Raw genomic sequence first — 12387 nt, forward strand, 5'->3', positions numbered from 1 at the left:
TCTGACTTCTTTCACTTAGCATTATATTTTCAAGGTTCATTGATGTTGTAGCATTTATCAGTATCCTTTCTCTCTCCCTCTTTTTTTTTTTTTTTTTTTGCTGAGGAAGATTGGCCCTGAGCTAACATCTGTTGCCAATCTTCCTCTTTTGTTGCTTGAGGAAGATTCACCCTGAGCTAACATCTGTGCCAGTCTTCTTCCACTTTGTATGTGGGTCACTGCCACAGGATGGCTGCTGGTGAGTGGTGTAGGTCTGCCCCTGGGATCCAAACCCATGAACCCGGGCTGCCAGATTGGAGCATGCATGGAACTTTAACCACTCGGCTACGGGGCTGGCTCCTCAGTATCCTTTTAATGTCTGAATGGTATTCCATTCTGTGGATATACCACATTTTGTTTATCCATTCATCAGTTGATGGACATTTGGGTTGTTTCCACTTTTTGGCCATTGTGAATAATGCTGCTATCAATATGCCTGTACAAGTTTTTTGTATAGACATGTGTTTTCAGTTTTCTTGGGTATGTACCTAAGAGTAGAATTGCTGTATCATGTGATAACTCTGTAACCTTTTGAGACACTACCAGACTGTTTTCCAGAGTGACTGCACCATTTTACATTCCCGCTGGCAGTGTGTGAGGATTCCACTTTCTCCATGTCCTTGACAACACTTGTTACTCACTATCTTTCCTTTTTTAGCCACCTAGTGTGTGTGAAGAGTATCTCACTGTAGTTTTGATTTGCGTTTCCCTAATGACTAATGATGTTGAGCATCCTTTCTGTACTTATTGGCCATTTGTACATCTTCTTTGGAGAAATGTCTGTAGAGATCCTTTCCCTATTTTTTATTTGGTTTATTTATCTTTTTATTGTTGAATTATAAGAGTTTTTCATATAGTCTGGAGACTAAACCCTTATCAGATACATGATGTGCAAATATTTTCTCCCATTCTGTGTTTTTTTTTGTTTTTTTCATTTTCTTGATAGTGTCCTTTGAAGCACGAAAGTTTTTAGTTTCGATCAAGTCTATCTGTTTTTTCCTTTGGTTCCATGCAATATTGGTGTCATATCTTAGAAACCATTGCTTTATCCAAGGTCACAAAGATTTATACCTATATTTTCCTTAAGAGTTTTATAGTATTAGCTCTTATACTTTTCTTTGATCTATTTTGAGTTAATTTTTGTATGTGGTGTGAAGTAGGGGTCCAATTTCATTCTTTTGCATATGGAAGTCTAGTTGTCCCAGCTCATTTGATGAAAAGACTATTTCCTCATCAAATTTTCTTGCCACCTGTGTTGAAAATCAGTTGTCCCTAAATGTATGCGTTTGTTCTTGGACTCTTAATTCTATTTCATTGATCTATATATCTGTCCTTATGCCAGTACCACATTGTCTTGATTACTGTAGCTTTGTATTAAGTTTTGAAACCAGCAAATGTGAGTCCTTCAACTTTGTTCTCTTGCAAGATTGTTTTGGCTGTTCTGGTTCCCTTGCATTTGCATGTGAATTTTAGAATCAGCTCATCCATTTCTGCAAGAAAAAAGCCATAGGAATAAGAAAAGTAGTTGAAATTTGTAGCTTAAAATCTTAGGATGTTATGACTGAGAGAGACTGTAGAATTCATCCAGTTCAACCCACTTCTTTTAGTATTGAGTGAATGGGCCTATGGGAGGGAAGGGATCTGCTTGAGGACCACTCACAGAGGTGGAATTGGCACCAGCCTTACAGAGTCCACTCATTCAGTTCTAGAGTAAGTGTGTTGAACAAGATGAATTCTCCAGTCCCTCTCAGCCAGAACAGTCTGAGATTTGGAGTTGTAAATTTCAATTCCTTTTTTTCCTGCTCTGCTGCGCTGTGTCAGTTCCTTAGTTTGCATTCAGTTTGCTTAGGAATGAAACGCTCAGTTTATCTGCTCTGAGAACAGCACTTGGCAATTGGTCGTTGCTTAGGACAATAGCATGCTGAGAGATTGATGTCCGTTCTGTGTGACGACCAGCAAAGGTAGGGGAGAAAGGGTCAATGTCCCCTTCTGCACTTTTCTTTGGTTTTAAGTTCTAGAGTTTTATCACAAAGTCCTTTAAATATGAATGAACTGATTACCGCTTAAGTGAAAGGACGTAAATAGTAGTTCGTAATTCAGTGATTGACTGTTTGTTTTAGTGGTGGTTGTTCCCTGCCACCCCCAACCCCCTTTTTAATTCACCATTCGATAGCTGTAGAATGACGGTGTAGGTAAAGATGCCACGGGAGCTAGAGGAGGAGCATTCAGATCTGCCTGCCTGGGCGTGGATCAAGGAAGGGGTATTTTTCTTCTTTTGCCTTTCTCTCACTTTAACCGCCTCAAGTGTGTTTATGAGAAAAGACCAAAAATTGCCAAAATAATTGAAAACCCAGGGCTTTGCTGGAATTGAGGTATCTCTGCTTCTCTCTCCTTTTCCTCTCCCCCCGCCACCACACACACTTGGACACGTTCCATTTTTTGTTGCTTTTCATTCGTTACTCAGGGCCATTTCATTTTAGTTCTTAAAGGTAAAATGTGATTTCAAGGAGCCAAATAGGAGTTTGGAGAGTTTTAACCCTCTCTTCACCGTGGCTGAAGAGGACGAAAGGTGTGTTTGCTTCTCGTCAGACTTGATGGGTTCCACGGAGCCGGCTCAGATTCTTGACCTTGAAGGGTAATCTCAGCTGGAGAGTACACAGTGGAGTCGTAGGACTTCCACATCATTTTCTGAGGTTTTGTTGATTTTAATATTCAATATCCAATTTATTGGATGTATTTCCTTTTTTCCCCCTTGACACAATTGTTATTTTTTTTAAAAAGACGCTACTAATTGTACATTCAAAACTATGAAGTCCTTCAAGCAGAACTCTGCAGGAAGCTGTTTTTATTCCGAGGGTGCTGCCGCTGTCCTTGTTTTAAGTATTTTTGGAGCTGTCATTTCTCTTCAGATTCACTTACCAAGCTTATGAGAAATGTAAATTATTTTAGAAAGACGTTGTGGTCTTGGCCAAGCTAACGTTACCACCTGACTCTAAATGACAAAGAAGATTAAAAAAATCCTCTTCTACGGACAGACATTTGCTACCGTAGGAGATTTTTTTATATTAAGAAATTATCTATTTATTACCAAACTATAATTAAAATAAAAATAGTAGTATATAGCAGAAATCATAAAGATGCTCTAATTTTCAACATCACCCATAGCTCATAGTTCAGGTTAAATTTCATATTTAAATATCAAAGGACATAAGTCTCTAATGAGATTAGGTAAATCCTTTATCAGCTACGAGAAAAAAAATTTACCCTAAATGCGTACAGGATTCAAATTCTCAAGATTTTCAATATTTCATATATGTGATTTTTTCAAGGAGACAGACTACTGCAGAAAGAAAGAAGTATATTTAGTGAGGACAATTTAGAACATTGTGCATTTTTAACTATTAAGCAGAATTTTATATCTATGTTATTGCCCATTAAAAGCTTCTTTTGAGGCTAGCCTGGTGACACAGCGGGTTAAGTTCACCCTCTTTGCTACGGTGGCCTGGGGTTTGCCAGTTCAGATCCCAGGCGTGGACCTATGCAGTCCACACACCACTTGTCAAGCCATGCTGTGGCAGGCATCCCACATATAAAACAGAAGAAGATGGGCACAGATGTTGGCTCAGGGCCAATCTTCCTCAGCCAAAAAAAAAAAAACCCACTGCTTTCACATTTATTTCAGCTATTCTTTTGAATAGTTATACCTGAGATAAGGAAACCATTAAGCAGAGATTTTTATAGTAGTATAAAAACCAGTGTAATAAATTCCTAATAGCTGAAAGACCACTTGTATGTATCTTATTTTTTTAACTTATTTTGAAATTTTTTTGTTTTTTGAGGAAGGTTAGCCCTGAGCTAACATCTGCTGCCAAGCCTCCTCTTTTTGCTGAGGAAGACTGGCCCCGAGCCAACATCCATGCCCATCTTCCTCTACTTTGTATGTGGGACGCCTACCACAGCATGGCTTGATAATCGGTGCCATGTCTGCACCTGGGATCTGAACCGGGGAACCCCGGCTCAGGCCACCGAAGCGGAATGTGCGAACTTAACCACTGCACCCCCAGGCCAACCCCTGAAATAATTTTAAACTGACAGAAAAGTTACAAGAATAGTTTAAAAGATCCTGTATCTTTCCCCTAGATTCCCGTTGTTCACATTTTACCGTATTTACCTTATCACTCTATATATACACGAATTACTTTTTAAACTATTTGATGCTAAGTTGCACTTCTGAGTCCCATTAGCCCTAAATGCTTTTGTGTGTAATTTTTAAAAACAAGGGCTCTCCTGCATAACTACAGTACTTCCATCAAAATCAGGAAAGTAACATTGAAAAAATTCTACCATTTAATCCACAAACCCCATTCAAATGTTACCAATTACTCCACAAATGTCCTTATAGTAATGCTTTCCTTTTGGGTCCAGGATCCAGTCCAGGATGATGCGTACATTTATTTATGTTTTTTCTTCAGTCTTCCTCAATCTGGAGCACTTACTCACTTTTTCCTCGTTTTCTTATGACCTTGCCATTTTTGAAGAGTGCCAGCCAGTTCCTTTGTAGAAAGACCTTTACTTTGGGTTTGTCTGGTGTTTCCTCCTGATTAGGTTGAGGTTATGGATTTTTGACAGGAATATCAGAGAAGTGATGCTGTGTTCTCTGCCTTGTATCTGGAGGCACATAGTATCAATTTTTCCCATTACTGGTGATGTTAATTTTTTTTTTTTTTTTTTTTCAAAGATTTTATTTTTTCCTTTTTCTCCCCAAAGCCCCCCGGTACATAGTTGTATATTCTTCGTTGTGGGTCCTTTTAGTTGTGGCATGTGGGACGCCGCCTCAGCGTGGTTTGACGAGCAGTGCCATGTCCGCGCCCAGGACTCGAACCAACGAAACACTGGGCCGCCTGCAGCGGAGCGCGCGAACTTAACCACTCGGCCACGGGGCCAGCCCCCAAATGGTGATGTTAATTTTTAACAGTTGGTTATATCTACAAGTTTTCTCCATGGTGAAGTTAATATAAGTATTTTGTACTTACTAATTAATGAGGAATAAATATTATGTGGGGAGCTACTTAGAGACTATATCAATATCCTGTTGTTTATAAATTTTTATCCTCTAGTTTTAGCGTCCTTTGATGATTCGTATCTGAATCAGTTATTGCCAAATGGTGATTTTTCTAATTATACTTTTGCATCTACATTTAGTTGGCATCTAGGGTGAGCACTTTCTCTTCTCCCCCATTTATTTATTTATTCATTATTTCTGTCAGTCTGAAACACGGATTCTGTTTTGTAATCTGCAAACTGTCATGATTGATTTTGTTGCTCCAGTTGTCCCAGATTTGAGTAGTGGGAGCTCTTGCAGGCTGGCTTCTGTGTTATTTTCACATGTCCTCAAGTTCTTTTCTTTTTTTTTTTAAATTGTAAAAAAACACATAACATTAAATTTACCGTCTGAACCATTTTTAAGTGTGTATTCAGTAGTGTTAAGTATATTCACGTTGTTGTGCAACAGATCTCTAGGACTTTTTCATCTCATAATACTGAAACTCTATACCCACTAAACACTGATCCCCCCCCTTCCGCCCAGCCATCAGTAACCACCTTTCTGCTTTCTGTTTCTGTGATTTTCACTGCTTTAGATCATGAGTGGAATCATCCAGTATTTGTCCTTTTGTGACTGGCTTATTTCACTTAGCATAATGTCCTCGAGTTTCATCCATGTAGCACGTGACAGGATTTTCTTCCTTTCTAAGGCTGCATAATATTTCGTTGTGTGGCTGTACACATGTTCTTTATCCATTCACCTGGCGATGGACATTTGGGTTGCTCCCACCACTTTGGTATTGTGAGTCAGTCTGCAATGGAACACGGGCGTGCAAATCTCTCTTTGAGATCCTGATTTCAATTCTTTTGGATATATATCCAGTGGGATTGCTGGGTCATATGGTAATTCCTTTTTAAATTTTTCAAGGAACTTCCAACTGTTTTCCACAATGGCTGCACATCCGCATGGTTCTTTGAGCACTTCCTTACTTCCAGGCACCACATGGTGTTCCAGGTTCCATCTTGTATTTTCCCTACCCCAGTCCTGGGATCAGCCATTGCTCCAAAGAGTCCTGTTTCCTGGGTGGAGAACGGCATGTAGAACCAAGATCTGGGTGCCAGGTTGTGCTCATCGCCACTGTACTGTCACTGCTACTAGGTCCTCTCAGCGGACAATTAGGAAATACATACATCTATGCTTGTTTCCTCATCCATCCATCTATATATATATTAAAAACCACAAGTCCACATCAATCTCCAATTTCACTTCTGTTCCACAAGGTTTATTCTAGTCTTCCCACTTTCTATATTTGTACCTCCTTTACTCTATAGTAAAAAACGGGGCTCCCATAATCCTTGATACATTCACTTATTTGTTCATTTCCCCTGTAATTAACCAGTCTCCTGACCCTGGGGCTGGCTGCTTTGCTCCAAGCCCCTGCACATGGCTGCTGCATGGACTGAATTTCCCCCCATTCCCCAATCCATGGCCGCACCTGCCAGTGGAACCCCATGGTAGGTATTTTAAAGAAAGCACCTTTGGCTCAGGTGGCAGTGCCACAACAGACATTCCATTCCGATTTACATGGTTGGTCTAGCCATGGTGAAAAGCCCAGATGCCCCAAGTTTCTGTTTTAAAGGGGACTGTGTAGTCTTGGTTATTTTGTTACAATGTTTTCCTGTTACTTTCTGCTGTGTAGTTAAGCCAGACAAAGTAATGTTGGCTGTGGAGTGGGGTCAGTGGAGGAGGGCATGAAAAGGAAGGAGGTGGAAACACAGTCTCGGGGGGAGTAGCAGGTCTGGCAGAGCAGCGACCGCAGTCCAAATGCTTCTAAGCTAAAATACATCAGCAGTTAAAGATCTTAAGTTCTGCGTTAATGTTAGTTTATAACTGTCCTTGCGAAAACCCTTACCTGTCAGTTCATCATTTGGGTCATCCACCCCCTTAACTCTTAAGTTTAGGAATGTCAGGACCAAGTTCACTGCCTTGAGTGCTGAGGCGCTCTTTTATTAAACAGTCAGTTATTCTTCAATCTTAACAAGTTGGAGTGGGAGGAATAATATGCCCCTGGACAAATGATTCTTTTGTAGGCTCGGGATGGAGTCCAGTTACGTAACAAATGTGGGAACCTGTCATTATTAGAACTTACTCCTACCTGTGGGAAACTGGAGGCTATGACCATAATTATTTCCTTTTTAGAGAGTTGGTTCCCCTAATGGGAATAATTGCTGAAGTCCCTTTTTACTAAAAAATAACTGAGCCCCTCACACTAGTAGCTGACCGTGAGTGTTTTCTGTGTAGCAGATACCGTGCCAAGGACTTTACATGCATTGTCTCGTTTAATTGTAATGATCGTGGGCAGGAAAAGCCCTGTTAGTACCCCATTTTACTGATGAGGAAACTGAAGCTTATGGTGTGTCATTAGTCCTCCCGTTCTCATTTATAATAGACATTGCAGCGTATACTTACGTTGGTTTTGATATATTATCAGTTAGAGTTCTTTAGTTTTGAGCAAAAGAAACTGTGTCTGGCTAACTTAGGAGAAAAGGGAATTTATTGGGACCATAACCCCAGGTAGCTCTGGGGATCCAGGCAGCAGGCTCAACGGTCTTTCAAGACCACTAAGGGAATGAATCAGCTACAATTTGGGTCCCTCAACACACAGAGTCATGAGGGAAACCCCTCATTGGCCTGGCTTTTGTTATATGCTGACTCTGTGGCTCGAGAGATGGGCTCCTTGATTGTCAGTCTTACCAAGATTAGACACAGATGGGGGCCTTCACCACAAGAATTTGGGGGGCTTTTACCACAAAGTAGAAGAGTGGATACCAGGGGTGAAAACAACAACAACAAATATCCACTGTGTAGAAGATGTGCGAAGAGCACAGGCTCTGGAGTCGCGGGCTTCAGATGCCGAGGCCAGTTACTTTCTATCTTAGCACTTCAAATATCTGGGGATGGTACCACTTCTGAGGGTCGCACAAGGATTCAGTGACAGGAACCATGCAAAGCACTTGGAATGTCTGGACACAGGAAGCACTCAATGCATATTAACAATTATTTAGTGCTGCTTTCACATATGTCACCTTATTTACTCTTTATTACAACCCTAAAGGCTAGGTATCACCTCCATTTTTCACATATAGAAACTGGCACTGTGGGTCTGAGTGACTTACTCAAAGTCACACAGCTTATCAATAGTGAAGCAGGTTCTTTTACCACTTGACCTACAAAAAGGTGCTCTAATATTTATCCTTTTAGCTTCCAGACAATCCTTTAAAGTAACTTCTAATGTATTACTCAGTTTCCTCTAATAACAGTAGAATTTAGACCATATGCCCTAATGTAGATCTAAGACGTTTTTATCTTTAGACCCTTTCTAAGACATTTAAGTGCGGTAAACTTTCTGGTTTGGTCAAAGTGACAACGCATTAATCGAGAGACACTGAATCTTTTCCCATCATTAGTGCTGATTTTAGTCTCCATAGAATTACAGAAAACAGGCATCCCTTGGTCAAAAATGGGGAAATCCACAGGCTGCACGAGAATCTTGGAACATGTTTATCCAGGGATGCTTATATATGGATTCCCAAAAGCCATCTAACACCTTCCCATAAAATCTTCATGGGTAAGAGGGACAGATGGGGATTGGGTTAGGATTTAGTCAAGCGGGTTTCCAACCCTTCCAAAGCTATTCCCAAAAGCTCCTTGATGGCTATGTGTGAGTCTGAATTAGCAGGCTCTGTCCTCATCTTACCTTATTTGACAGTTTTATAAATTTCCTGGTTGAGGATATTGGTGACAAGTTAAGAAAATTTGCAAATGACCTTCCACTGGAAGAAGTAGCTCTTGTATGAGAAGACGGAATTGGTACCTACAGAGATCTGACAGTTTGCTCAATGGTTTGGACAATGGGTGAAATCTAAGAAAGTGAAATTTCACCTGTCTTTTTAAACCAATGGCATAAACATAATGGAGGAAAAAAGCATAGAATTCTAAGTTTAAGAAAAAGCATTTTATTGGACTATAAACTGAGTGTACAGATGGCTACCAAAAAAGGTAATGACTTAGGGCCATATTACTAATAGACTGATGGACTCTCTAATTACTAATGGATTGGTTAAAATAAAGATGGTGATGGTCCTCCTTCATTCTACTGGTTAGTTCTTGCTTAAAGCCCTTCATTCAGTAAACATGTTTCTCCCTCTTCCTCCCTCCCTTTTTTACTTTCTCCTCTAATGAGTAATAAATATATATTTTAGAAAATTTAGAGGGTATAGAAAAAAAGAAACAGGAAAAAGTGCTATACAAAGGTAGTACTTTTATCATTTTGTTCTATTTCCATCTTTTTTCAATGAAATGTTTATGTAATTGATATGTGTACAATTTTTCACTGTGCCTTTAGAGAAAATTTTCCCATGTTTATAAACATCTTTTAGTGGCTACAAATAATCCATCACATGGCTGTATCATTATTTATTTAGCACTTCCCAATTGTTGGATAGTTTCCAATTTTTCTCTGTAATCTGGAATGCAGACAGATTTATTCATAAAGTCATGCATCCTAATGATATAATACGAGCACATAATTGCAAATTGCCTAAATACCGCTTTTTAAGGACATTAACATCTGAGTTAAGTCCAAAAGAGAGTAACCAGCTTGTTGAATGACCTGGAAACCACAGCAAACAGGAACTAAAGATATAGGTTGGAGTATTCAGTAGGTCTCATTTTTGGAAAAGAGGGTACCTTACAAGGAAATGAGCTAAGGATCACTAAAAGCATCCAAGGAGCTGACTGTCAGGTACGTGGCAGTGTTCTTCAGGCTCCCATCAGGGACCTGGCTCTGTGTACTCAAGGTGCAGTAATCTTCTTTCTTTGGAGAAGAGGCGTTAATTCTTCAACATTCAACAACTGAATGAAAGCATCAGTGATCTACTGTTCCAAGAATTTGCTTCCAATGCCAGCATCTTAGATGTGAATTATCTGTTTATTTTTCCTTCTGTTGCTGCCGTTGTTGTTTGTGTGTGTGTGTGTGAGGAAGAGTGTCTCTGAGCTAACATCTGTGCCAATCTTCCTCTATTTCGTATGTGGCATGCTGCCCCAGCATGGCTTGATAAGCGGTGTGTAGGTCCACACCCAGGATCCAAACCCGCAAACCCTGGGCTGCCAAAGCAGAGTGCACGAACTTAACCGCTACAACACCAGGCTGGCCCCGTGTTTTTGTTTGTTTGTTTTTTAAAGAAGGTTTCTCTCTCAAAACTTGTCAGACCACATATGATCCTGACCATCTCGGGAGAGCCAGAACAAATTTTTTAAAAGATTTGTTAGAATTATCACTCTTCTCATTGCCTTATTGATAGTAATAATTAAAAATATGTTTCACAGTGGGAAGAAAGCAGAGCTACTGTGGCAACTGCACGAAACTCGCCCACAGACCTCAGCCTCCAGCAGCCGCCCCGGAGGCACCAGTGCTTAAGTCTCGGATGAGTTCTTCATTCCATGACTCTGGTTTCCTGAAAAGTGAGGCCAATATTAGTATATTTAGCTCTCAAACGCTCAGAAAGGATTAACTTCTATTGGCAATCCTATGGAAATCGATGAAGGACAACAGAAATGGATTGTTAATGACAGAGATTACACTCTTTAACATCCTAGGGCGGGAAAGGATCAGTGTTTCGCCTTAGTTGCTGACCCGGAATGAAGAGGACCGTTGCTGAACACATAGCACATGTCACACAGAGCTCTGCATTGCTTTTGTCTAACCCTCGTGGCAGCCTGTGCCAGACCTAACAGCTACCCTCCCTGTACAGATGAGGCAGTGAAAACTCAGGCTAAGGATTTCTCCAGGTGTCAATCACTAGTGAATAGGAGCTGTAGCCAGGATGCAAATCCAGATTTCTGAGTGTTCCAAAGTCCACGCTCTTGGACCAGGGTAGATCAAAGACTTCAAAAGAGTGACTACGACTGTAGACCTCTCCCAGTGTGGCAACAAATAGGCGTTCAGGGAAGAGAAGGGAATCCGTTGAAAGGATGGAAAGGATATGAAGACATTCATAGAAAAGGAAGACGAGTATTTCCTGTCTTTCAGAGAAGGAAACCCCTATGTGTCTCTATCCATTGGGTTGAAACTCCAGGATCTGTTTATTCCCAGGACTTCAACTTGCTTTCCTTGCCACGATTTCAAAATAGAAACAATGGTCGTTTTAGTTAAAGCTGGTGTTTAATCTGGAATCACGTGATGTTTCCCCTGTTCCAAATGTTCCTGCAGCCTGATGCTGCTTCACCTCTCCCACTTTGGCAGCATCTTTCTGCTGCTGATAGAGCTTCTCCAGACAGATTTAGCATTCTGAGACCTCCACCTTTGAAATAAAGTAGAGAAAGGACTGGTGTCAAGTGCAAGTTCAGAAACTAAGGAAAACCTGTGAACTCAGGAAGCAGAGATGTACAAAATTGTTAGTGGGTCTTCAGAGTTGCTGACCTCAACTTCTGTTCTATTTCCCTTTCTGACTGGGAAGGCACCAATAGCTAAGGAAGGTAGGGAGCTTGACATTTGGTTTTTCTGTCCTACAGGCGCTGGGCTGGGCTCTTTATTACTACATTCTTCGCAGTAGCAAACCTGATAACACAGAACATCCACGTACAGGGAGTAGTTGAGTCGATTATGATATATCCACACTGTGGAATATTTAGCACCTATTTTAAAAAATAATTTTGATTGATAGATTGATACTACATACTGACCTGGGAAGATGTTTGTTACATTAACATGCCAAAAAATAAGTTGCAGAGTAATATATAAGATATGATTACATTTTTGTGAAACCATGTATGCAAAAGACTGGGGGAAGATTTTAACCCTGAGGGAAGTTCTGCATTAAAGATGAAACTTTTCCCAGTTTTCAGTTCATGAATTTTACTAATTCTTTTCTGTTGCCTTAATGAGTACTTAGTCTGAAAGGACACTGTTGTGGATGTCACAGGAAAGTTCCCATCTCCGCTTTCCTCAGCAACCCTTAGTGCCAGTGTACAATGGAATTGCAGAAAGGGGAGGTGGTGGGGAGAGAGAGGAGGAGAGAGAAAGCAGGGAGGTAGCGAAGCTGCATGGAAGCGCTTCCCCCAGAGCATCACTGCCCCGGCTTTGCCTGCTCTCATTGCCTACCCTCGCAACCAATGGACCCTTGTCTTTGAAGACATCACGACACAGTCCAGTCTGTGCTCATCTCATTTCCAATGTGTGATTCCTTTCCCTTTTCAAATCCTAAGTCTGGATAAATTCTGATATTTAACACGGCTTCAGGTGA

The 12387-nt window shown here is 40.6% G+C and overlaps 1 long non-coding RNA gene across 1 annotated transcript; it reads left to right on the forward strand.

Annotated features, from left to right (window-relative positions):
- The first annotated feature begins 104 nt into the window (after window positions 1–104).
- LOC139079434 (uncharacterized) lies at window positions 105–11988 on the forward strand. The gene is made up of 2 exons (XR_011533105.1): window positions 105–238; window positions 10472–11988. It is a non-coding gene; the product is annotated as an uncharacterized lncRNA (long non-coding RNA).
- The last annotated feature ends 399 nt before the right edge of the window (window positions 11989–12387 follow it).

The sequence above is a fragment of the Equus przewalskii genome, chromosome 25, assembly GCF_037783145.1.
Source record: "Equus przewalskii isolate Varuska chromosome 25, EquPr2, whole genome shotgun sequence".
Lineage (NCBI taxonomy): Eukaryota > Metazoa > Chordata > Mammalia > Perissodactyla > Equidae > Equus > Equus przewalskii.